This window comes from Suncus etruscus, chromosome 2 (genome assembly GCF_024139225.1).
Source record: "Suncus etruscus isolate mSunEtr1 chromosome 2, mSunEtr1.pri.cur, whole genome shotgun sequence".
NCBI lineage: Eukaryota > Metazoa > Chordata > Mammalia > Eulipotyphla > Soricidae > Suncus > Suncus etruscus.
In genome coordinates, this window is record NC_064849.1 from 138,842,152 (window position 1) to 138,868,624 (window position 26,473).

General features: G+C 38.0%; 1 non-coding gene across 1 annotated transcript; it reads left to right on the plus strand.

Moving 5' to 3' along the window:
* The first annotated feature begins 23,946 nt into the window (after positions 1 to 23,946).
* Positions 23,947 to 24,111, plus strand: LOC126002813 (U1 spliceosomal RNA). Its single transcript, XR_007493442.1, has one exon. It is a non-coding gene; the product is annotated as a U1 spliceosomal RNA (small nuclear RNA).
* Positions 24,112 to 26,473: the final 2,362 nt, after the last annotated feature.

The window sequence follows — 26,473 nt, forward strand, 5'->3', positions numbered from 1 at the left end:
TCTTAAGTTATACGTATTCTTTCCTTCCCCTGTCTTCTGCCATCTCTCCTACCACCTCTTCCAGTGGAAACACTGTTCCATTGACTATTGGGGGATATTTAAGGGACCCCATTTCCCTTCATTAATCATTTAATTGAAAATGCAAGGACAAGGCTAGCTGCTTTATTCATACATGGTGTTTTCTATCTCTTGTCCTACTTGTCTTATTAATGCTCACAATAACTCATTATTTTGAAATTATTTTTATAATACTTAATAGATAGCTGCAGTGAGACTTGTAGAAAAATTTCTGTACAGAACCCACAAAACAAAGAAGAGCAAAGAATTGAATAAGATTTGAACACAAGTTGTTTGTTTCTGGGAAGTTCTTTTAAACATAATGTGATGGTCTGTTGACTTTTGCTGCTTACTTCATAAACTCCCTTCTGCACTAATTTGGGAAAATTGGAAATATATCAAAATGTTACACATGATAAATATTTAAAGTGTTTCATCTTAAGATAAGCATGTAATGTACCCAACCATTAAAAAGTATGCAAACTTAATGCACAATAAAATACCCCAATTTGAAGTTAAAAAGATTAAAACAAATATCTAGTTGAATTTCCAGAACTGTCAGCTTCTCACTCTGTTCAGTCAATTGGACATAGTCAGTTGTTCGTGTGCTCAAGAGTTTTATTGAATTAAGTAGCAGCCTTTCTGAGTTGTGTGTGTTAATATGTCCGCTACTGCTTTGCTCTGCTTTGAGAACCTCTGTAAGAAAGATACATACAGACCACCGGATTGGTGATTTTTTCCAGTAAAAAAGCTAAGTGTAAAACTGGCTTATTGCTAATTGTTTTTGAAAAATACCAGAGACACAGTAAAGCTATCTCTAACATTCTCACAAGTAATCTTTCTTTCTCTTGTATATTTAAATGCACCAAACAAAAAAGCCAGAGTTAACAATATTTCCACATAGCTATTTCGTTCATGAACTGTCCAGAAACCTCAAAGAGTTCAAAGTGTTTCGCAATTGAGCTCATGGGTTTTCTCAAATGCAGAGAAACATATGATGTATCAGATCTAGAAAAACATGATAAACAAGACTGGGAAGAAGAATAACGTTCTTTTTGTCTTTTATTTGTTTTTAAAATTATTTTTATATAACAGAATATTGATATTTTACTACTTTTATTTCTTTACTAGGGTGGGTTGGAGGGCCACACCAAGCAGCACTAGGGGTTACTTCTGGCTCTGTACTCAGAAATTGCTCCTAGGAGGTTCCGAGACCATATGAGATGCCAGGTATTGAACCCAGGTCCATTCCAAGTCAGCTGCATGCAAGGCAAATGCCTTACTGCTGTGCTATCTCTCTGCCCCTTTACTATTTTTAGAAGAGAGAATACTTCCATAAAGTACATAAAGAAAATTTTTGATTTTGAACTCTGTAGGGAAATATTTCCTCTTCCACATATCCCCTTCTCTCCATGGATTTTAGGAATCCTTTTTAGGATCTGTTTAGGATCAGGGATGTGTGTGATAAAGGGTACATGACATTTCTCACATAGGGCCACATTTCCTTAAGGGTCTACAGTGGGAGGGAGGGAGCTCCTAAGAAGATAAGCCTATGTTTTCCAATTTGATGAATGTTTTCTTAGTCCTTCTCCGTCTTTCTCATTGTTTCTGCTCTCTTCCAGTTTCCTGACTGCTCTCATATTGATTTTTTTTTACTACATTAGTGGTTAGCATGTTAAATGTCATGAGAATAAGCTGATCCCTGTCCTGGCATTGATTTTTGAAAGAAACGTTTCCTTCCCTTGTGCAAGCCAAGAAGTTACTTCAATGGGAAGAAAGTTGAAGTGCTGATTGAAAACATGCATGATTTCTGGTTTAAATTTGGCTTATTTTCAACAGACAGAGGTGGAGAGAGATAGGAAAATGGGAGTTCTCCTGGTTAGGAGGTAGTTCCACATATGCTTTTTCTTAGAGACACCGTGGAGAATAGGTTTTGAAATTAGCTTAGTTGTGGAATAATAAAGTAGGTATTTTAATATAGGGTATTATAAATGATTACCCTAGAAAATGAAGGGACAAGTTTTCCTCCCCAGGGTTCCTTCCTTTTGCCGAGGCTGATTTGGCACAAAGGAAGAAACTCGAGAGGTATTCTGTATCCTGTCTACCTCCATGGGATAAAGGTAGTATTTTGCTCCTTTTTCATAAGGGATGTAGATTGGGACCTTAAAGACACAGGTGTACAGACACCCAGGGGTTAAAATGTCTTGGGTCTGCAGGAGAATATCCTAATTTGGGGGATATACAGCATCCTGAGAGTGATTTTTGTGGCTATAGTGACATATACAGATTTGTGGCTATAGTGAGAATTAAACCTGAGGGCATTATCACTTCTGGAGCACTAAGATGGTATTCTAGAAACAGATATAATAGCATAGGTTTTCAAAAATAAAATAGAACTTTTATGTTTTAGAAATTTCTCGATAGTTTCGTTATCAATCCAGCTTCTACACCTTTTTAAAAGTTAGCATCATAATACAGAGTATCACAGCTCTCATAAATGTTATCCTCTGCATATTTTCTCTTTGTTAAAATTTTTCCCTTTTTCTCTCTATAAGGAGATCTTGTTACTTTCTTATATTTTTATTCCCAGAGTATTCCCAAAATATTACAAGCACTTCAAAATTGAATGTTGACAATTTAATCAAAGAAGCAATGAGATAAACTGCCCATAGAAGACAATACTGGATGCTACCTATGACCACTAAGATAGTTTTGTTTTGAAATCGAAGCCTAGAATTGCCTTACATCAATTTAAACCTCCTAAATTGAATTTGACCTACATTTCAGAATTAGGGAGTAGGTTGTCTGAGAGGTCAAAAAGTAAAGGTAGGTGGTATCCCAAATTCTTTTCTATTGTCACAATTTGGGGAGCTTTTATATTTCAGAGAAACAGTTTTACAAGAGAACTCCCAAAATGAAAGCCAATAACCATCCATTTTATAGTGCCAATAACCATTCACTTTAGGCAAATAATTCAGTTATATCACTTCTTTACTAACCATCTAATTCCACTATTTTATAATTTTCCCTCATTAAATGACCTTAACTTATTGATGTTAGAGTTTTTTGAACTGACCTTATTTTAATAATCATAAAAATCCACGGCTTCCTCTTCTCTTCCGGTTCCAGTGCTGGTGGAACCACGGCCCTGGCGCAGTCATAGCCAGTCCAAAACCACACCACGCACAACCAGTCTCGAAAATAGTACAGAAATGGTTTTAAGAAACACTGGTCACAGAGATACAAGTCTCTCAAAGGGCTGGATCCCAAATTCTGAGGAACATGCGCTTTGCCAAGAAGCACAAGAAGGACCTGAAAAAGATGCAGGCCAACAATGTGAAGGTCTTGAGTGCCGTGCTGAGGCCAACAAAGCCCTTCTGAGGCCCAAGCAGATCAAACCGTTTGTCACAAAGAACAATCGCAAGCTCAGCTGACTAGCGTACATCGCTCACCCCATGCTTGGAACAAAGGCTCGTGCCCGCAATGCCAAAGGTCTTGGGCTCTGGCGGCCCAAGACCAAGATTGAAGCCAAAGATCCAACCAAGGTAAAGCCAAAGCTAAATTTAAGGCTAAAAACAAGGCTCAGTTTAAGACTAAAGTCAAGGCCCACCCCACGACCCAGACAACTACAGTTCCAGCACCAGCTCCCAAAGGTGCCCAGGCCCCTTCCAAAACTCCATTAAGAGGCTCCCATCAGCCAGTGTAAGGATCAAAGCGACCCCTAAATTGTTGGCTGCACGGGTGCTCCTTTTCTCTTAGTACAAATAAACTTGAGAGCAGGAAAAAAATATAAAAATCACTCAGATTACTTAGGAAGCAGAGGTTTATGGTAAATGCAATCTTTACCATGTGATGTGAGAATTTTTGAATTGTGACTTAATCATTTCCATCCTAGAAAATGAGCAAAGCCTACCACTTCATAACTCAACTGAAAGAAAGGTGTATAACTGATTGGTCATCTTGGGGCGGAGTGGAAAAAAAACACTTCATTAAAACTCTAAGAACCTGGGGCCAGTGAGGTGGCGCTAGAGGTACGGTGCCTGCCTTGCAAGCACTAGCCAAGGAAGGGCCGTGGTTCCATCCCCCCTGCGTCCAATATGGTCCCACCAAGCCAGGGGCAATTTCTGAGCGCTTAGCTAGGAGTAACCCCTGAGCATCAAACGGGTGTGGCCTGAAAAACCAGGAAAAAAAAATTTCTAAGAACCTAAAACAGGTTCTGGCCAAGCTTGATCTTGCAAAGGAAGAGATGTCTCCAATTTGTAGTCAATCATACTTTTCCAATGGTAACAGAGGGAAGATTCACTTCAGAGGGGTTCTTTCTTCTGTGAGAACAGTTCATTGTTTTTCGATGTTATTTTGAATAGAAAACAAAGTGACTTACCTGAAATAATCTTAAAATTTCATCAATTTTTATAAAGAGTTCAGAAATCCTTTATTTGCTAATAACAAAAATATCTAATTAATATAAGACAAGTAAGAGTCATCAAGCATCCCTAATTTATGGGTAAAACTACTATACTTTTTGCATTTGCAAGTAATACACCATGATCTTTCCAGCTTGTATTAATAATGACTATAATATTCTTCCAAGTTTTATGAGTCATTGACTCCTAGTTCAAAGTTTCCACTAACGGAATCTTATTGGTCATGCTCAATTAGTTGAATAGAGGTGTCTAAATTCAACCTGTGGTTAAGTGACCATTCTGGATTCTGTCAGCATTGGCTTCCAGGAAGCTGACCGACCCTAAAGAGAGTTCTCCACATTTTTTCCTCAGATGAAATCATGTACATAGCTGATATTCAGAAACTGGTATGTAGTTACAGTCGAATTATATACCTAGTTTGTTTGGTTCCATCACTTTTCAAATGTCAGCATTCTAAAGAACAATACAAAAGTATTTAGCTTTCACTGAAAAAAGAAAATCATACAATATATGAACTCCCATTTAATAAAACAAAATCAGATAAATAAATGTCTTGACCAGGATCACAAAGTAGTTAAGGGATACAGAGATGAAATAATGCAAGTAGACTCTCTCAAGAACTTAGCATATGATTATGGAAAATCAGCTATAAAATCTCTGCTCCTCATCCTCTCTACCCCACCATTTTCCTTAATAAAGCATAGAGGTTAATTTTAAAATATGCACATTAATATTATAATTAGGAAACCAAGTAAGAAAGCAATAAATAATCTAATGATCTCGTAGGTTCCCTTCAATTAGCTTGTGAAATAGAAAAACCCAAAATTTGGTTAGGCTTTTTTACTTCTTTCTGAAAAAAATTGATAATACACTGCTGACCATATTTATGGAGGAATGTGCAGAATGTAATTGACTCCAAAACTTTTTCCTTTCTCTTTTCTTTCTTCTTTCTTTCTTTCTTTCTTTCTTTCTTTCTTTCTTTCTTTCTTTCTTTCTTTCTTCTTTCTTTCTCTTTCTTTCTTTCTTTCTTTCTTTCTTTCTTTCTTTCTTTCTTTCTTTCTTTCTTCCTTCCTTCCTTTCTTTCTTTCTTCTTTCTTTCTCTCTCTTTCTTTCTCTCTCTCTCTTTCTTTCTTTCTTCTTTCTTTCTTTCTTTCTTTCTTTCTTTCTTTCTTTCTTTCTTTCTTTTCTTCCTTCCTTCCTTCCTTCCTTCCTTCCTTCCTTCCTTCCTTCCTTCCTTCCTTCCTTCCTTCCTTCCTTCCTTCCTTCCTTCCTTCCTTCCTTCCTTCCTTCCTTCCTTCTTTCTTTTTTTTTTTTTTTTGCATTTGGATCATAGCTGGCAATGCTGGTTTACTCCCGGCTCTGCATTTAGACATTTTTCTGGCCATGCTCATGGACCATATGGGATACCAGGGATACCCTACCCACTGTATTATTTCTTCAGCTTTCCAAAATTTACTCTTTGAAAAAGAGAGAGACCCAAGTTGGTTAAAGCACAAAAATAATGTTATGGAACAGAGGCAACATTTAGTCACATCAAGAACAACAAACAAATATATTTATGCAATGCAATTTCTGAGAAAGGCAATGCCTATTTAGTGTATTAACTTGTTATATTCACAAATTGTGCTTCTGAAGTAGATGTAATTTACTGCGAAATAGGGATAGTAGTTAGTTAATTCCAGACCTTATTCTTTTTGTTTGTTGTTTTGTTTTGGGGGGTCACACCCGGCAGCGCTCAGGAGTTACTCCTGGCTCTATACTCAGAAATTGTTCCTGGCAGGCTCAGAGGACCATATGGAATGCCGGGACTCGAACCAATGATCTTCTGCATAAAAGGCAAACTCCTTACCTCCATGCTATCTAGATCTCCAGCCCCTCCAGACCTTATTCTAAGGAATTAACAACTTTGGTGGAAATTCAGTTGAGGTTATTATGTTAAATGAAGTAAGTAGTCAAAAGATCATATAATTTTAGTCATTTGTGTTAGATAAAGTAAAGGAACAAGTAAGACAAAGGAAAACAAAAACAAGCTCTTAGACTATGACAACACAGTGGTGGTTACTAGAGGGAAGGTGCTTGGGAGTAGGTTTAAAATAGCTAAAGGGTCAGTATGTGTTCTGCTACAATTAGTGTATAACAAGTATTCGGGCTATAATTTGCTCATGGGAAGCTATATTTCAGAACACACTGGGAATTTGTGTTCACTGAAAACAGATTCTTAGATTACTGATAGCATTAGTCTAGAGACCATACCCTCTTGTTTACTGTAGCAAGTCAGCCGCTGAAGAGGTTGACTGATGGAGGGATGGAGGATGAGGTCTTTCCCTTCCAGCTCGGAGCACGGGTCTGCCACCCTGTCTAGCCGAGGGTTCTGAGGTGAAACGGCGGGTAAACAGCTCGCAGACAGTCAGCTCGTTGAAATATTTGCTTTATTCGGTGGACAAGACTGAAGTCCAAAGACTCAGCTTCAGTTCCAGCCCCAAAAGCCCTGGCCTTCCACAGACTCTTGTTTTTATCCACCAGAATCAGGTACCACCCAATGGTGGGATCAGATACCAACCAATGGTGGAAGCAGAATCAGGTACTACCCTAGGGTGGGGGCAGAATGCCAGGTCACACCCTAGGGTAGGGCACAATCACCAATCAGTTTAGGGTGAGTAACATAGTAATCCCCTAAAATATTTACATATACAACAGTTTACATTTATTTTTTATTTTTAGGAATTTGGCCCAGAAAAGTGAAGGAAAGGGGGGCATTTAAAAAATCAGAGCGTAGAAAATACTGCTCTATATTCTTTGATTAAATGTTACATACTTGGAAAGAAGGTAATAGGAAGAACAGTGCTCTGAGTCCACATCTGTAACACTTTCTCCTCCCTTATACTTAGTTGTTGCTGGTTAGGGGTTCTGGTAAAGTGCCAGCTAACACACATTGTCTTGTGTCAAGCTTGCTATTACTCTTTAGTCAGCTTTTTTTTTTTTACTTTATTTAAGCAGATGGTTACAAAATAATTTATGATTGTGTTTCAGTCATAGAATGTACACCACTCTTCACCAGTTCACATTACCCACCACTAATGTTCCTAGTTTCCCCTCCCATTCCTGCTACCCATTGCCTGCCACTGGGGCAGATACTTTACTTCTCTCTCTCTCTATCTCTTTCTTCCTTTTTGACACTCTAGTGTGCACTATTGTTAATAAAGGGATATCCTACATATCACTTTATCCCCTTTCAGCAACCAGTTCTTTTCCAGAGTGATAAACTACATTTACCATTGTCATAGTGGACCCTTCTCTACCCGATCTAAATTCATAGCTATTTTTGGTAACCTTCCTACCATGAACTGGTCCTCCTGGCCCTCGTCTCTATTTTCTATTTTCTTTGGATATTATTACTATAGTATGTTTTATTTTTCTTATATTCCCACAAATAAGTGAGATTATTCTCTGTCTATCCCTCTCCTTCTGACTCACTTCACTTGGCATAATACTCTCCATATCCATTCCTCTTTAGTCAGATTTTTACTAAAAATTAACCTTGTTGGATTGACTTTGGCAGGTTTTTATGATTTAAGTAAATCAAATAAAGTCACAGCCATTTAATTACAAAACATACATGGAAAGTAATTTTCTAATGGCTGAGACTGTCACAGATGTAGACATAACAGATTTCTTTCTGATTTCTTCATATTTTCCATTTTACACAATTTTTAATAATCCAGAAAGAGAAATCCAACTGCCAGAGAACTAGACACCAAGACAAAATACATCAGTGATGGTCACTTCCCCTCAGGAAACCCTCCTAAATTCATGTTAAAAAACATGAATTCAAGAAATCTTGCTGAAACAAGTAATGAAAACTATCGAAAGTAAAGGAAACTCTGAGAGCTGTTGGAGGTACTTTTTTCATCCTAAAAATACACGATGGATTTGATTCTGCTTTGATTATAGAGGCAATAAATAAGACATCTCCTGTCATCTGTCCCCCTGGTAATCCCTTTAGAACTGGTTTTTGCCTCAAATCACTACAGACTATATAGCTCCAGAAACTTAAATAAAAGTATTAATATTGATTCATGCTTACATTTATATCACAACCTTTATCCCAGCTAACACATGGTTTTAGCAAAGCATCAGAATAGTTTTTAAAAGTCTTTGCTTCCTTTGCTTTGTGTCTCTGTCAAATCATCAGAAAGAATAAGTCAAAAATGAAAGACAGATGATTTAATTTTATATGAAGTATTTAAGACTCTGGTATGGTTAATAGGATAAAGACTTCAAGTAATTGGACTTTGTCTAGTTATTTGCTTATGCATTAAAAAATTGTGTTTTGGGGCTGTGGTTCATGTGGAAAAAATCATGTTCTTCATGAGGGAGATCCTGATTTAATCCTGGTTTGGCATTGCTCCCTTTCATTCCCAGCACCACCTATTGTAGTCACCAATTAAGATCACAATGGTTTAAGTACCACAGTACCACAAAGAGTGGTTCTGGGTCTCTGATCATCACTGGATATGACACCCAAAACAATATAAATGAAATAAAATTTTAAAAAGAGGTTGTTCCAATTATTATGCCAAGTGGTATAGTAGATTTTGAGTAAAAAATCGTTTCTTTTTCTCCTTTCAGTTTCTCACCTATATATTTACATTATGCTACTAATACCATAATTACTTCAGATACATGTTTCTTATTTAATACCATCTAGTATTTTTATATTAACCCTTTTTACTATCTCATATATAATAGATATCGATAGTATTTCTCCACAGCAACAAAAGTTTCATGAAGTCAAGAATTTCTCTTTTTCCATTTGTTCACAACTATATATATATATATATATATATATATATATATATATATATTCACAACTATATATATATATATATATATATATATATATATATATATATATATATGGTACCTTAACAGCACTAAAAATAGACACAGTAAATATTTAACAAATGAATGAATGCATGAGTAATTAGAAAGACATAGCAACAGAATGCTTCTAAAAATTAAGAAAAAGCATTATTTAATTAGTAGTTTTGATTGTTTGGGGGGGGAGCCACACCTGGTGACACTCGGGGTTTACTCCTTGCTATGCACTCAGAAATCGCTCCTGGCTTGGGAATCATATGGGATGCTGGGACTGAACTTAGGTGTGTCCTGGGTCAGCTGTGTGCAAGGCAAACGCCCTACTGGTGCACTATCATTCCAGCCCTCATTGCTTTTATTTTCAACTTCATAGGCATTTTATTGTTTCTCCAAAGATATCAAGAATGACATTGATTATGCTGAAAAAATTAATTAATTATATGTTATATTCTTCTGATCTTTATATTAAATATGCCTGACAACAAAGATCTTATGTTTCAAAAAATTTATTTATTTATACTTACCAGTTTTCATATACAATTACTTTATTTAAGAATCGTGGTTACAAAATTGTTCATCGTTGACATTCAGTCATAGAATGTATACTATCACTAGTGCACGTTGCTTGCCACCAATGTCCCAGTTTTCCTCACACCCACCTTAGCCAGTCTATCTCTAGGCAGGCATTCTCTTCTCTTCTCTCTCTCTTTCTCTGTCTTTCTCTTCTTTTTTAACACTGTGGTTTTCACTATTGCTAATCAAGGGATACCATGTATATCATGTTATCCTCTTTAAGCATCCAGTTTCTGTACAGAATTATCATTTCAAACTGTCATAGTCATAGTGGACCATTTACAACATCAATCTTTGTGGCAAGCTTCATACCATGGACTGGTTCTCCTGGCCCTCATTTCTGTTATCTTTAGATATTTTTACAAAACTGTTTTTTCTAATTTTTTATATCCTGCAGATTAGTCACATTATTTTATGTCTATTCTTCTCCCTCTGACTCATTTCACTCAGCATAATCTTCATATCCATACATGTATGAATAGATTTCATGACTTCATTTTTCCAAACATCTACATAGTGTTTCATTGTATAGATGTACCACAGTTTCTTTAGCAACCTGCCTAAAGCATTTGTGTTGTTATTAGGTTCTGGCTATTGTAAAAAATTGCTGCAATGAACATATGGATGCAGAAGCCTTCATAAGACATATTCCAAGGCCAGAGCGGTGGCGCTATCAGTAAGGCATCTGCCTTGCAAGCGCTAACTTAGGACAGACCTTGGTTCGATCCCCAGGAATCTCATATGGTCCCCAGGGATGATTTCTGAACACATAGCCAAAAGTAGCCCCTGAGTGTCAATGGTGTGGCCGAAAAACCAAAAAAAAAAAAAAAAGTCATATTTGTATGAGTCATATAGCTGTTACATACTGGTGGTATTACTAGACATTGTAGAAGCTCAATTTCTAGTTTTTTTTTTAATGGACTATCCAAATTGTTTTTCAGAAAGGTTGGACCAGTATGCATCCCTACCAGCAGTGAATGAGAGTCCCTTGCTCCCTATATCGATGCCAGCATTGGTTGTTCTTGCTCTTTGTGATGTGTGCTAGTTTCTGTGGCATGAAGTGATAACTAATTGTGATTTGCATCTCCATCCCCACCAGCAGTGAATGAGAGCCCTTTGCTCCCCGAATCCATGCCAGCATTGGTTGTTCTTGTTCTTTGTGATGTGTGCCAGTCTCTGTGGCATGAGGTGATGACTCATTGTTGTGATTTGCATCTCTCTAATAATTAATGATGCAGATCATTTTTCATGTGTCTTTTGGACATCTTCTTTGAGTAAGATTCTCTTTGAGGAAATGTCTGTTCATTTCTTCTCCCCAATTTTTAATTGGGTTACTTTTTTCTTTCAAAGTTTCATCAGTGTCTTCTATATCTTAGACATTAACCCCTTATCTGATGAGTGGGTAGTTTCTCCCATTCAGTGGGTAGCCTTTGTATTTGAGTTACTATTTCCTTTAAAATGCAAAAGCTTCTCAGTTAAATGTAGACACATTTGTTTTTCTTTGTTTTCATTTGCTTGGACAGTGGTGTATCATTCTTGAAGATGCCTTTTGCTTCAAAGTCATGGAATATCCTGCCTACATTTTCCTCTATGTACCTTACAATTTCAGGTCTGATATCAGGTCTTTAATCCATTTTTATTTGAACTTTGTGCATGGTGTTAAGGAGAAGTCTGAGTTTATTTTTTTTCATAGTTGACAAGTTTTCCTGCATCACTTATTGAAGAGGCTTTCTTTGCTTCACTTTGTATATTGTGTTTCTTTATAAAAATTAAATGATTATAAACTTATGGATTCGTCTCTAGATAGTCAAGTCTATTCCAGGTTCTGTCTTTCTTCCAATACTATGATGTTTTAATGACTACTACTTTATAGTACAGTTTAAAGTTGAGGACAGTTATTCCTTTAATTTTTTTTTTTTGCCAAGGATTGCTTTCCTATTATGGACATTTATTTCTCCATATGAATTTCAGGAGCATCTGATCCACTTCCTCAAAAAATGCCATGGGTAAATTTATAGGGAAGTAAATAGGCATTAAATCTGTACAAGGCTTTGGGAAGTATTGACATTTTAATAATGTTAATACTCTCAATCTATGTGCAGGATAAATATTTCCATTTCCTCATGTCCTCTTTTATTTCTTTAAGCAATGTTAGTAGTTTTCCTCCTGCTATGCTCAGGGCTTATTTCGTTTTATTTTTTTTTTTAAAGTCCTGGTTATAAATTTATTTTTAATTTTTATTTTGATCATACTGGCTTACATATTGTTGACAATGATATTTTAGGTACATATTTACATAAAATCAGGGGGGATTCCCATCACCAATTTGTCCTCCCTACACCTCCGTTTTTGTCCTACCACCCATATCCTCTTCCCTCACCCCCAGGGTAGCTAGAATATGTGGTCTCCTCTGTATCTAGCCTACTGCTTAGTAGTCTTGCACCTGTTTGGTCCTGGTGCCTCCCTAGTTTCCCCTCTAATTGGGAGGGCAGGACTAGCTAGTTCAAGTTATGTGGTTTTGTTTGAAGGAGAGAAAAGTAATAAACTGGGGTAAAAGTCTAATACACCGAAAATAAGCGGAATTCTTCTAGAGGCTCTCAACATCGGTTTGAGAAACGAAGGAGAGAAAAAAGGTGAAACATTCCACCAGTACAAAAAGAAGTGTCAAATATCCAGTGAGGACTCCAACAATAAACACAAGCACCAAAAAAAAAAAAAAAAAAAAAAACACCACAAAAAACAAAAAACAAAAAACCCCCACAAAAACAGAAACAAAAAAGACACAAAGCAAAACAAAACAGGCAAACAAACAAACAAAAAACGCCATGGTCTTGATATAAGAAACATGGCTTAGCATATAAAGAAAGAACAGAAAGGAAGAGAAAGAATAAGTATAACTGGGGACAACTTCAATTATCACACCCAAACAGAGAAATTGACCAAAAATAGATAGGTAAATAAAAATAATAATAATAAATGAAAATAAAATAATACATAAAAAATAAATAATGTTTTGTGCTTTTTGTTTTTTTTCCCTCCTGCCTGGGCACAGTAAATATTGGGGTCATTCGAAAAGGAATTCACTTGGCCTAAGAGATATGGGGTTTCTCCGCCCTTGGAGTGTATTGTCATGGGATCAACTATAGACTCTGTTCAGGATCATTTACTCTCCCGGTGGTGCTTTTGTGGTGTTTGTAAGACCTCTGCTCTGTCCTGGGTGATACTATCAGGCCTCTGTGTCTAGGGATCTCAGTATCTGCACAGATCCTGCGGTGGGATTTATGATGAAGTTAGTCTTTGTGGTTCTAGAAGTTCTGTTCCATCAGTGTCATTTTAGTTCATCTTCTGTGGTTGGTGATCTTGGTCTTTGCACTGAACCTAGGATGGCACCTAGGATAGTGTCTTTCTTTGTGCTTCCAGAAGCCCCATTCCGTTACAATGGTCTCTGCCAGACCTTTGGAACTGGGGATCATGTTTATTGTGCAGGTCGTAGTTCAAACCCTAGGTTAGGGCTTTTTTTATTGGTCCCAGGCTGTATACAGTCTGGTCATGGTTCTAGCAGCAGTCATCTGTAACTCGCAATCTTGGCTTTTGGGCCTACCAAAGGGTGACAAGTCTTCTGATTTTGTCTTGTCGTTAGCTGGAAAGGTAGGATAACCTGCACTTAGGTCAAGTTGTTCCCATTTTCTTCGTTGTCAGGATGTCATATTAGAGCTGGCACTTGTTGGTGACCTCGCAGTATTGCGGCTGTCCCGGATGGGATTTGTTTCCTGTAGCAGTTGTGAAGAACTGTGCCGTTCCTCTGTCTGGGATCCAGGGTTCAAGGCTGGATGGATGGTATCTAAACACCTGAGGTCTAAGTTAATTCCACATGACATATTTTCAAGGTAGGAGATATCCCTCTATTGTAAACAACTATGAGTTCCTATCTCTAGTAGATAAGAGCTCTTTTTTTTATGTAAGAATTCCCCCTTTTTTAGTGTGCCTTTGCAGGGGGAAATGGTGCAACATTATATTGTCGGTGCATTTTGCCAATCTGAAGAAGATCTGGGGATGGGATGAAAAGATGCCTGGGAACCCACACACCACAAGAAAAACCCAAAAGACAATGGGAAAACCTGTATCACACCACCTCTTTACCTGCTTTTCCCCAAATGTAAGATAGTCTTAGGCATCACTTTGGTCCTTTAAATACTTTGCTACCTCATTTAAAAAAAAAAAAAGTCTGGCCTACATATACATATGTAAGCACATACATTTTTATTACCTATTTTTTTCTATATATTATTTTTTCATCTTTTTTAGGGCTTATTTCTAATTATATATTCAGGATTCATTTCTTAGATCCACAGAGATGAAACCTAAAGATGCTTTTGCTGTTGTATATGCAAAGCAAATGCCTGAAATGTCTCCCACTCCATCCTATACTTTCTCTTAAGTCCTATAAATATAGAAGTTATGAAAGATGAAACTGTAAAAAACTGTAAATGTAGTTATAGACTATCTAGTTGATCTAAGATATTAAGGAGTGGTTTCTTAATACCAAATTGAACAAGTAAAATAATTGTCAACATCATTTGGTATCCAAGCTTTTAAAATTATCCACTATGAACATAATATAAAATATAAATTGTTATCTATAATAAGATCACGAAGGAAACATTATTATAGTGCCTATGGGAGTTCCCATAAGTCTAAACATTATAAAAATTTTATATTTTGTTTTTTAAAATCCATCATTTCATGTTATAAGCATATAAATAGGACATTAAAATTTTCTTTCAAATGAAGGAAGATGTAGAGTAAGATAAGTAGTCAGGGAAATCTTTAATGACTCAAAAATTGAATACTTTTCTTTGGATAATTTCTCACATTAATAAATATGAAGAATTTATTTAAAATATTTTATCTCCTTTTATCAAAATAGTTTTAGAAATAGTGGTGGGGCCAGTGAGGTGGCGCTAGAGGTAAGGTGTCTGCCTTGCAAGTGTTAGCCAAGGAAGGACCGTGGTTTGATCCCCCAGCGTCCCATATGGTCCCCCCAAGCCAGGGGTGATTTCTGAGCCCTTAGCCAGGAGTAACCCCTGAGCATCAAACGGGTGTGGCCCAAAAAAAAAAATATATAGTGGTGACACCAGAAGAATAAACTCAATAGCAAACCTGAGGCTGGAATACTAGACAGCCTTACTTACTTTCTAGAGAACAAAATAATAATTGTTCAAATAGGCATCAATAATGTTTTATAATAATTTCTATCGAATCTCCACCCACATCTGCTTTTTAAAAATTTTATAGTTTAGCTAAGATGTTTTACAGTAGCATTAAAATATTGAAGTGCAGTTATTGCATCTCATAACCACCAAAGGGCACAAAATGCTCCACTACTATTAGAAAAGTCCTGCTGGTCTGAAGTTAATACCTCTATCCCTCACACTTCTTGGTAATCAATTTTGCAATCCAAGGCTAAGGGTTTACATTGCTTGATGTTGTCTATAACTTTGTTTTCTATTTTCTATATATATATCCAAGATAATTGAGGAAATTAAGTATTTGTCCTTTCTCTGAATTACTTTACTTATCATGATAGCCTCCACGTCCATTCATATTTTAGTGAATTGTGTGATTTTATCTTTTCTTACAGCTGCATAATATCTCATTGTGTATAAATGTCACAACTTCTTTATTTAAAGAACTGCCATTGGACATTTGGGTTGTTTCTACATCAAGGGCATTGTACTAAATGCCAATGGTTCTTTTCAATCTCTTTTCTCTCTTCTCACACTAGATAAGATCTACTTCCTCTCTCTGGTACTCTCTTTCACTCACCACAAAACAGTTACAATGCTTTTCTATACAAACTCTTACCTTGTGCCACCATGATTTGCAAAGATGTTTTTTTTTAATAATTTTATTTAAGCACAGTGGTTACAAGGTTGTTCATAATTGAGTTACAATTACACAATGTACAACAATCTTCACCAGTCCAAATTTCCCATTACCAATGCCAACAATTTACCTCTCACCTAGATAGATAGATAGATAGATAGATAGATAGATGATAGATAGAGACACAAAAATTATGCATAATCATATCAAACTTTTTAAAGTACCTGCAGGAACAGTGGTTGGGTTATTTCTATGGGACTATTAGCACTGGACACTCTGGTCCAGGAAGCAGCCATGTAACTGCTGGAGCCCAGGATCCAGAATCCAACTTGCCCTACAAAATATGAAAATGAAACCATACTCCCCTGGGGCCATGGAATTTAAGTGAGGCCTTTCTGGGTAAACAGAACCTGGAGCTATTGCGTCCTTGGGAAAAGCAAACAAATGAATAAGGGTGCTCGACTCCCTATGCAGAGATGCCTGATTGAGAATGGTAGTGCATGAGGCAAGAGGGCCTGTGATTTGGCTACATGGACAGTAGCAATGTAGCTCAGAGACTACAGGCTACAGTTAGTCAAGAGTGACAGTGAAGTCAGGTAGCTCCCCAGTTGAAGGAAGTTTCTCTGGCTCTTACCACCCTTCCTGGGTGACCCAGGAGAGCTCAGGATGATTTGTATCTTGAACTAATGGCTCATGCACCCAGAGAAAAGCTTGACTTTGACACATCAAGATTAAAGACCAGCAGCTACTGTGATGATGCATAGGTTTTGGAATCACAAAGGCCATTATGAACTCATGCTGGTGCATCCAGAGAAGGGCATGGCTTCTCTGCATATTTATTCTAAGCAAGGAGCCCCACAATAAAACATAAAAATTACCACCATGGTGCTGGAGTGATAGCACAGTGATAGAGTGTTTGCCTCACATGCAACTTACCTGGGATGAACTTGGGTTCAATCTCCGGCATCCCATATGTTCCCTCGAGCCTGCCAGGAATGATTTCTGAACTCAAAGCCAGGAGTAACCCCTGAGCAACGCTGGGTGTGGCCCAAATATCAATATATATACATACACACACATACACACACATATATATATATATGTATATTTATATATACCACAACACTGAAGGTCAGGATGGGAAAACAATGCAGAACCTCACACTGTTTTACTTAGTGAATGCAGACAGTAGTCCTGAGGACATAACTTACAGCAGTACCTACAAGTTCTCTCTGTTATGGAATTTAAAGACAAAATGTGGAAGATGGTCAAAGAACTTAAAGAAATAATGAAAAAAAATGTAACAAAAAGGGAGAGAGACAGAAATTTAATAAACAAACTCAAAAATGTATAAAGGGAAGATATTACAAATAATATAAAATACAAAGGGTGAACAGAGGTGATTTTGAGAAACTTTATGCTACAAAACAAAAGTACTTGAAAGAAATGAATACTTTTCTATACTCTCAGAGTCCTCTCAAGCTTGAAACAAGATGATCTGGAATACTTGAACAGACCTATCTAGATAGAGGAAATTAAAATGAAAATTAAAAGGTTTCCAAAAATAAAAGCCCATGCCCAGGTGGATTCACCAGTGAATTCCTTTAAATCTCTAGATAGAATCTATGCTAAATCATGAAGATAACATCACATGAATACCAAAAGAAGACAGAAAAGCCACATTAAAATAGAATCATGGATCTATAACTTTGATCAACACAGAGGAAAAGATACTCAGAAAATATTCGCGATTCTGGGGCCGCGGAATCGCTCTGCCCTGCCCTGCCTTTGTTCACTCTGAGGACTTCGGGGAAAACTCCTATCTCTGTCTGCCTGAAACTGTGCTTCTGAACTTCCGAAGGTTTCCTCAGGGGCCTAGGGAGCGCACCCCCAAAAAAACTGCATTTTGAAGCTGGTGAGTGCCTGCATTCTGGGGCCGCGGAATCGCTTTGCCCTGCCCTGCCTTTGTTCACTCTGAGGACTTCGGGGAAAACTCCTATCTCTGTCTGCCTGAAACTGTGCTTCTGAACTTCCGAAGGTTTCCTCAGGGGCCTAGGGAGCGCACCCCCCAAAAAAACTGCATTTTGAAGCTGGTGAGTGCCTGCATTCTGGGGCCGTGGGATCGCTCTGCCCTGCCCTGCCTTTGTTCACTCTGAGGACTTTGGGGAAAACTCCTATCTCTGTCTGCCTGAAACTGTGCTTCTGAACTTCTGAAGGTTTCCTCAGGGGCCTAGGGAGCGCACCCCCAAAAAAACTGCATTTTGAAGCTGGTGAGTGCCTGCATTTTGGGGCCGTGGAATCGCTTTGCCCTGCCATGCCTTTGTTCACTCTGAGGACTTCGGGGAAAACTCCTATCTCTGTCTTGCCTGAAACTGTGCTTCTGAACTTCCGAAGGTTTCCTCAGGGGCCTAGGGAGCGCACCCCCCAGAAAACTGCATTTTGAAGCTGGTGAGTGCCTGCATTCTGGGGCCGCGGGATCGCTCTGCCCTGCCCTGCCTTTGTTCACTCTGAGGACTTCGGGGAAAACTCCTATCTCTGTCTGCCTGAAACTGTGCTTCTGAACTTCCGAAGGTATCCTCAGGGGCCTAGAGAGTGCACCACTAAAAAACTGCATTTTGAAGCTGGTGAGTGCCTGCATTCTGGGGCCGCGGGATCGCTCTGCCCTGCCCTGCCTTTGTTCACTCTGAGGACTTCGGGGAAAACTCCTATCTCTGTCTGCCTGAAACTGTGCTTCTGAACTTCCGAAGGTATCCTCAGGGGCCTAGAGAGTGCACCACTAAAAAACTGCATTTTGAAGCTGGTGAGCAGCTGCATTCTGGGGCTGCGGGATCGCTCTGCCCTGCCCTGCCTTTGTTCACTCTGAGGACTTGCAACTAGAGGCAGCAGAAGCGCTCAGCCGCTTCGCTTCCCTTTGCAGCCGCAAACTCTTCCTAATCAATGAACCCCACCACAACACGCAGGAAAAACCACACTACAAGCGTGACAATGGGGAAAACTCGCAGGCAAACACCATCGATAGAGAATGAAGACGAAAGCTCGGTTGATCTAATAAATTACAACCACCTGATTAACCTTTCAGATAAGGAGTTTAGAGTAGAAATATGGAATATGTTTGTAGACCTCAAAAAGAGCATAGATCGATCTGAAGAGAACACAAAAACAGAAATCAGAAAACTCCAAACTGAAATAACAGATCTGAAAAATACGGTTGCTCAACTGAAAACCACAATGGATAGCCTCGCCAACAGGGTATCAACAGCTGAGGAGAGAATCGGAGTACTGGAAGATGAGATGCAGAAAAGCTCAACACAACAGAAGAAATTGGAAAAGAACATTAAGACAAACGAACAGGCAATGGAAAATGTACTCAAGGCATGCGAAGAGATGAAAATAGAAGTCTTTGATAAACTCAACAGAAACAACATAAGAATCATTGGAGTCCCAGAAACCCAGGAAGGAGATCTCCAAGAAGAATCAACTGTCAAAGACATCATCAAAGAGATACTCCCAGAATTAAAGCCTACATGCAATCAAATACTGCATGCCCGAAGAATACCAGCTAAAAGAGACCCAAAGAAAAACACCCCAAGACACATCCTCGTTACAATGACAAATCCCATAGATAGGGATAGAATACTGAAAGCAGCAAGATCAAAAAGGGAAATTACATTCAAAGGAGCATCCCTAAGACTTACAGCAGACATGTCACAAGAAACTCTCAAGGCCAGAAGACAGTGGTTGGATATTGTGACAAGATTGAATGAAATGAATGCCTCCCCAAGAATACTGCACCCAGCCCGACTCACATTCAGGTTTGGAGGAAGAATACACAGCTTCACGGATAAACAACAGCTCAGAAACTTCACAGATGATAAACCAGCCTTAAAGGAAAAACTGACAGGTCTACTCTAAGACAAGAGAGACCAACAAACACAGCAAACTTATCTACAAAGATGACATTAAATCCTATGACAATCATCTCCCTCAATGTCAATGGACTAAATTCACCAATTAAAAGACACAGAGTGGCAAAATGGGTCAAAAAGATGAATCCAACCTTCTGCTGCCTACAAGAAACACATCTGAATATTCAGAACAAACATAGACTCAAAATCAAAGGTTGGAAGAAAATTATCCAAGCAAACAACACCCTGAAAAAAGCTGGGGTGGCCATATTAATATCAGATGACACCAACTTTATACTCAGAAAAGTGGTAAGGGACAAAGATGGACACTATGTACTAATCAAGGGATATGTGCAACAGGAAGAAATCAGACTATTAAACATATATGCACCCAATGAGAGACCAGCAAATTATCTAATACAATTACTGACAAATCTGAAAGAAGAAATCAATAATAACACAATCATTGTGGGAGACTTCAACACAGCCCTATCAACACTTGATAGGTCAACCAGACTGAAACCCAACAAAAACATACTAGCCCTGAAAAGTGTTATGGAATAAAGAGGACTAGTAGATATATACAGGACACTCCATCCCAAAAAACCTGGATACACATTCTTTTCCAATGTACATGGGTCATTCTCCAGAATAGACTACATGCTGACACATAAAACATACCTCCATAAAATCAAGAGGATAGAAATCTTGCAGGCTACCTTTGCTGACCACAAGGCTCTGAAATTAGATGTGAACTACAAAGCCACACAGAAGAAAAACTTTAATAATTGGAAATTAAACACCCTGCTACTGAACAACCAGTGGGTCCGAGATGAAATCAAAAAGGAAATCAAAACTTTCCTGGAAACAAATGATAATGAAGACACAAACTGCCAGAATTTATGGGACACAGCAAAAGCAGTCCTGAGAGGAAAATTTATAGCTCTACAAGCACACATCAGGAAGGAAGAAGGAGCATACCTGAATAACTTAATGGTGCAGCTTAAACAATTAGAAAATGACCAACAGAATGAACCAAAAATAGGGAGACAGAAGGAAATAATAAAGCTGAAAGCGGAACTCAATGAAGTGGAAAACCAAAAAGCAATCCGAAAGATCAACGAAAGCAGAAGCTGGTTCTTTGAAAAAATAAACAAGATTGATAGACCATTGGCAAAACTCACAAAGAAAGAGAGAGAGAGAAATCTGATAACCCGTATTAGAAATGAAAAGGGGGAGATCACAACAGAAATTGCAGAGATCCAAAGGATAATCAGAGGCTACTTTGAGAAACTTTATGCTACAAAACATGAGAACCTAGAAGAAATGGAAAAATTCTTGGACACTTATAACCTTCCACATTTAAGTAAGGAGGATGTAGCATATCTAAACACCCCCATCACTACTGAGGAAATTGAAACTGTAATCAAACATCTGCCCAAAAAGAAAAGCCCAGGCCCAGATGGTTTTCCTAATGAATTTTTTCAAATCTTTCAAGAGGAGCTACTACTAATCCTAGCCAGACTCTTCCATGAAATTGAAAAAAAGGGAACTCTCCCAAACAGCTTCTATGAAGCCAACATTACCTTGATACCAAAACCAGACAGAGACGCTGCCAAAAAAGAAAATTACAGACCAATATCCCTGATGAATGCTGATGCAAAGATCTTCAACAAAATCCTGGCAAATAGGATCCAATGCATCATCAAGAAGATCATACACTACGACCAAGTAGGCTTCATCCCAGGAATGCAAGGATGGTTTAACATCCGTAAATCTATTAACATCATACACAACATCAACAACAAGAAAAATAAAAATCACATGATCATATCAATAGATGCAGAGAAAGCATTTGATAAGGTCCAACACCCATTCTTGATCAAAACTCTCAGCAAGATGGGAATGGAAGGAACCTTTCTCAATCTAGTTGAAGCCATCTACCACAAGCCAGTGGCAAATATTATCCTCAATGGAGAAAAACTAAAAGCCTTTCCTCTAAATTCGGGTACAAGACAAGGCTGTCCTCTCTCACCACTCCTCTTCAATATAGTACTGGAAGTCCTTGCTATAGCGATCAGGCAAGAAAAAGATATCAAGGGAATTCAGATAGGAAAGGAAGAAGTCAAACTCTCATTGTTTGCAGATGACATGATACTCTACTTAGAAAACCCTAAAGACTCTACCAAAAAGCTTCTAGAAATAATAGATTCATATAGCAAGGTGGCAGGCTACAAAATCAACCTACAGAAATCAATGGCCTTTTTATACACCAATAATAGGGAAGAGATGGAAGTCAGGAAAGCAATCCCATTCACAATAGTGCCACACAAACTCAAATATCTTGGAGTCAACTTGACCAAAGATGTGAAGGACCTATACAAAGAAAACTATAAAGCCCTGCTCCAAGAAATAAGAGAGGACACACGGAAATGGAAACACTTACCCTGCTCATGGCTTGGCAGGATTAACATCATTAAAATGGCAATACTCCCCAAAGCATTATACAGATTTAATGCGATCCCCTTAAAAATACCCATGACATTCTTCAAAGAAGTGGATCAAACACTTATCAAGTTCATCTGGAACAATAAACATCCTCGAATAGCTAAAGCACTCCTAGGGAAAAGGAAAATGGGAGGCATTACTTTCCCCAACTTTAAACTGTACTACAAAGCAATAGTTATTAAAACAGCATGGTATTGGAATAAAGACAGACCCTCAGATCAGTGGAATAGGCTTGAGTTCTCAGAGAACATTCCCCAGGCATACAATTACCTAATTTTTGACAAAGGAGCAAGAAATCCTAAGTGGAGCAGAGAAAATCTCTTCAACAAGTGGTGCTGGCAGAACTGGTTAGTGACTTGCAAAAAAGCGAACATAGACCCCCAGTTAACATCATGTACGAAAGTAAAATCCAAATGGATTAAAGACCTTGATATCAGACCAGATACCATAAGGTATATAGAACAACATGTCGGTAAAACACTCCATGACATTGAGACTAAAGGTATCTTCAAGGAGGAAACTGCACTTTCCAAACAAGTGGAAGCAGAGATTAACAGATGGGAATACATTAAACTGAAAAGCTTCTGCACCTCAAAAGAAATAGTGCCCAGGATGCAAGAGTCACCCACTGAGTGGGAGAAACTATTCACCCAACATCCTTCAGATAAGGGGCTAATATCCAAAATATACAGGGCACTGACAGAACTTTACAAAAAAAAAACATCTAATCCCATCAAAAAATGGGGAGAAGAAATGAACAGACACTTTGATAAAAAAGAAATACAAATGGCCAAAAGACACATGAAAAAATGCTCCTCATCACTAATCATCAGAGAGATGCAAATCAAAACAACGATGAGATACCACCTCACACCACAGAGATTGGCGCACATCACAAAGAATGAGAACAATCAGTGCTGGCGGGGATGTGGAGAGAAAGGAACTCTTATCCACTGCTGGTGGGAATGCCGTCTAGTACAGCCTCTATGGAAAGCGATATGGAGGTTTCTTCAAAAACTGGAAATTGAGCTCCCATTCGACCCAGCTATTCCACTCCTAGGGATATACCCTAGGAGCACAAGAATACAATACAAAAACCCCTTCCTCACACCTATATTTATTGCAGCACTATTCACAATAGCCAGGCTCTGGAAACAACCAAGATGCCCTTCAACAGATGAATGGCTAAAGAAACTGTGGTACATATACACAATGGAATATTATGCAGCCGTCAGGAGAGATGAAGTCATGAAATTTTCCTATACATGGATGTACATGGAATCTATCATGCTCAGTGAAATAAGTCAGAGGGAGAGAGAGAGAGATGCAGAATAGTCTCACTCATCTATGGGTTTTAAGAAAAATAAAAGTCATTTTTGTAACAATCCTCAGAGACAATTAGAGGAGAGCTGGAACACCAGCTCACTCCATGAAGCTCACCACAAGAGTGGTGAGCACAGTTATAGAAATAACTACACTGAGAACTACCATAATCAAGTGAATGAATGAGGGAACTGGAAAGCCTGTCTGGAGTACAGGCGGGGGTGGGGTGGGATGGAGGGAGATTTGGGACTTTGGTGGCGGGAATGTTGCACTGGTGAAGAGGGGTGATCTTTATATGACTGAAACCTTATCACAATCATTTATGTAATCAAGATATTCAAATAAAGAGAAAAAAATTTTTAAGTGAAAAAAAAAAAAAAGAAAATATTCGCATACTTACCTGGCAGGGAAGATACCATGATCATGAAGGTTGTTTCCCCAGGGCGAGGTTTATCCATTGCACTCTGGATGTGCTGACCCCTGCGATTTCCCCAAATGTGGGAAACTCGACTGTCATAATTTGTGATAGTGGGGGACTGCATTCACGCTCTTCCCTAAAAGAAAAAAGAAAAAAAATATTCGCAAATATAATCCAATAACTCATCAAGAAGGTTAGCCATCATGATCAGTTAGGTTTCATTCCAGAAATGAAAGGCTGGCTTAATATATGAAACTCAACCAATAGAACATACCAAATCAATAAAAGAAAAAATTAAATTATATAATCATATCAATAGATGCAGAAAAGGCCCAGCAACAATAAATATATAAACCTCAACAAGATGGGGATTGAAAAAGCTTTCTTCACTACAAAAGACTGACTGAATACCATGACAACCATGACTGGGCAGAACTTATCCTGGGACCAATAAAAAAATACCCTAGTCTAGGCTTTGGCCTACGATCTGTACAACAACCAAGATCTCTAATTCTGGAGTCTGATTGAGACAACTGAAATTGAGCAGAACTTCTTTAGACTCAGAAAAGTTGCAAGGGACAAATATGGACACTTCATACTAATCAAGGGATATGAACAACAGGAAGAAATCACACTACTAAACATATATGCACCCAATGAGAGACCAGAAAAATATCTCATACAATTATTGATAAATTAGAAAGAGGACAACACAATAATTGTGGGAGACCTTAGCATAACCCTGTGAACACTTGATAGGTCAACCAGAGTGAAACCCAACAAAAATATACAAGCCCTGAAAAGAGAAATGGAAAAAAGAGTACTGGTATATATATATATATATATATATATATATATATATATATATATATATATATATATATATATAGAGAGAGAGAGAGAGAGAGAGAGAGAGAGAGAGACACTCCATCCCCAGAAACCTGGATACACATTCTTCTCCAATGTACATGGGTCATTCTCCAGGATAGACAGACCACATGTTGGCACATAAAACATACCTCCATAAAATCAAGAGGATAAAAATCTTGCATGCTACCTTTGCTGACCACAAGGCTCTGAAATTAGATATGAACTACAAAGAGACACAGAAGAAAAACTTTAACAACTGGAAATTAAACAGCCTGATACTGAACAACCAATATGAAATCAAAGAAGAAATCAAAACTTTCCTGGAAACAAATGACAATGAATACACAAACTATCAGAATCTATGTGACACAGCAAAAGCAGTCCTAAGAGGAAAATTTATAGCTTTGCACTCACACATCAGGAAAGAAAAAGGAGCATACCTAAATAGCTTAATGAAGCAGCTTATGAAATTAGAACATGATAACAAAAGGAACCAAAAATAGGTAGACAGAAGCTTAGAGCAGAAATCAATGAACTGGAAACCCAACAAGCAATCCGAAAGATCAACAAAAGTAGAAGTTGGTTCTTTGAAAAAATAAACAAGCCTGATAGATCGTTGGCAAAACTCACAAAGAAAGAGAGAGAGAGAAACTTGATAACCTGTATCAGAAATGTACAGAGGAAGATCACTACAGACATTGTAGAGATTCAGAGGGTAATCAGAGACTACTTTGAGAAACTATACCATTAAACATGAGATCCTGGAAGAAATGGATAAATTCTTGGACTCTTATAACCATGCACAGTTGAATAAGGTGGATATAGCATATCTAAACACCCATATCACTATTGAGGAAATAAAAATGGTAATCAAATGTCTGCTCCAAAATAAAAGCCCAGGCCCAGATGGATTCACTAATGAATTCTTTCATACCTTTCAAGAGAAACTACTACTAATCCTGGCCAGGCTCTTTCATGAAATTGAAAAAATGGGAACACTTCCAAAAAGCGTTTATGAAGCCAACATCACCTTGATACCTAAACTAGACAGAGATGCTGCCAAAAAAGAAAATTACAGACCAATATCCCTGATGAACACAGATACAAAGATCCTCAACAAAATCCTGGCAAATAGGATCCAATGCCTCATCAAGAAGATCGGGGCCAGAGAGATAGCATGGAGGTAAGGTATTTGCCTTACATGCAGAAGGTCGGTGGTTCAAATTTCAGCATCCCACATGGTCCCCCGAGCCTGCCAGGAGCAATTTCTGAGCATAGAGCCAGGAGTAACCTCTGAGCACTGCCGGGTGCTACCAAAAAAAAAAAAAAAAAAAAAGAAAGAAAGAAAGAAGAAGATCATTCACTGTGATCAAGTAGGTTTCATCCCTGGAATGCAAGGATGGTTTAACATCTGTAAATCTATCAACATAATACACAACATCAACAACAAGAAAAATAAAAATCACATGGTCAATCAGTAGGTGCAGAGAAAGCATTTGATAAGGTCTATCACTCATTCTTGATTAAAAATTAAAAGAACTCTTAGCAAGATGGGAATGAACGGAACCTTTCTCAATATAGTTAAGGCCATCTACCACAAGCCAATGGCAAACATTACCCTCACTAAAGAA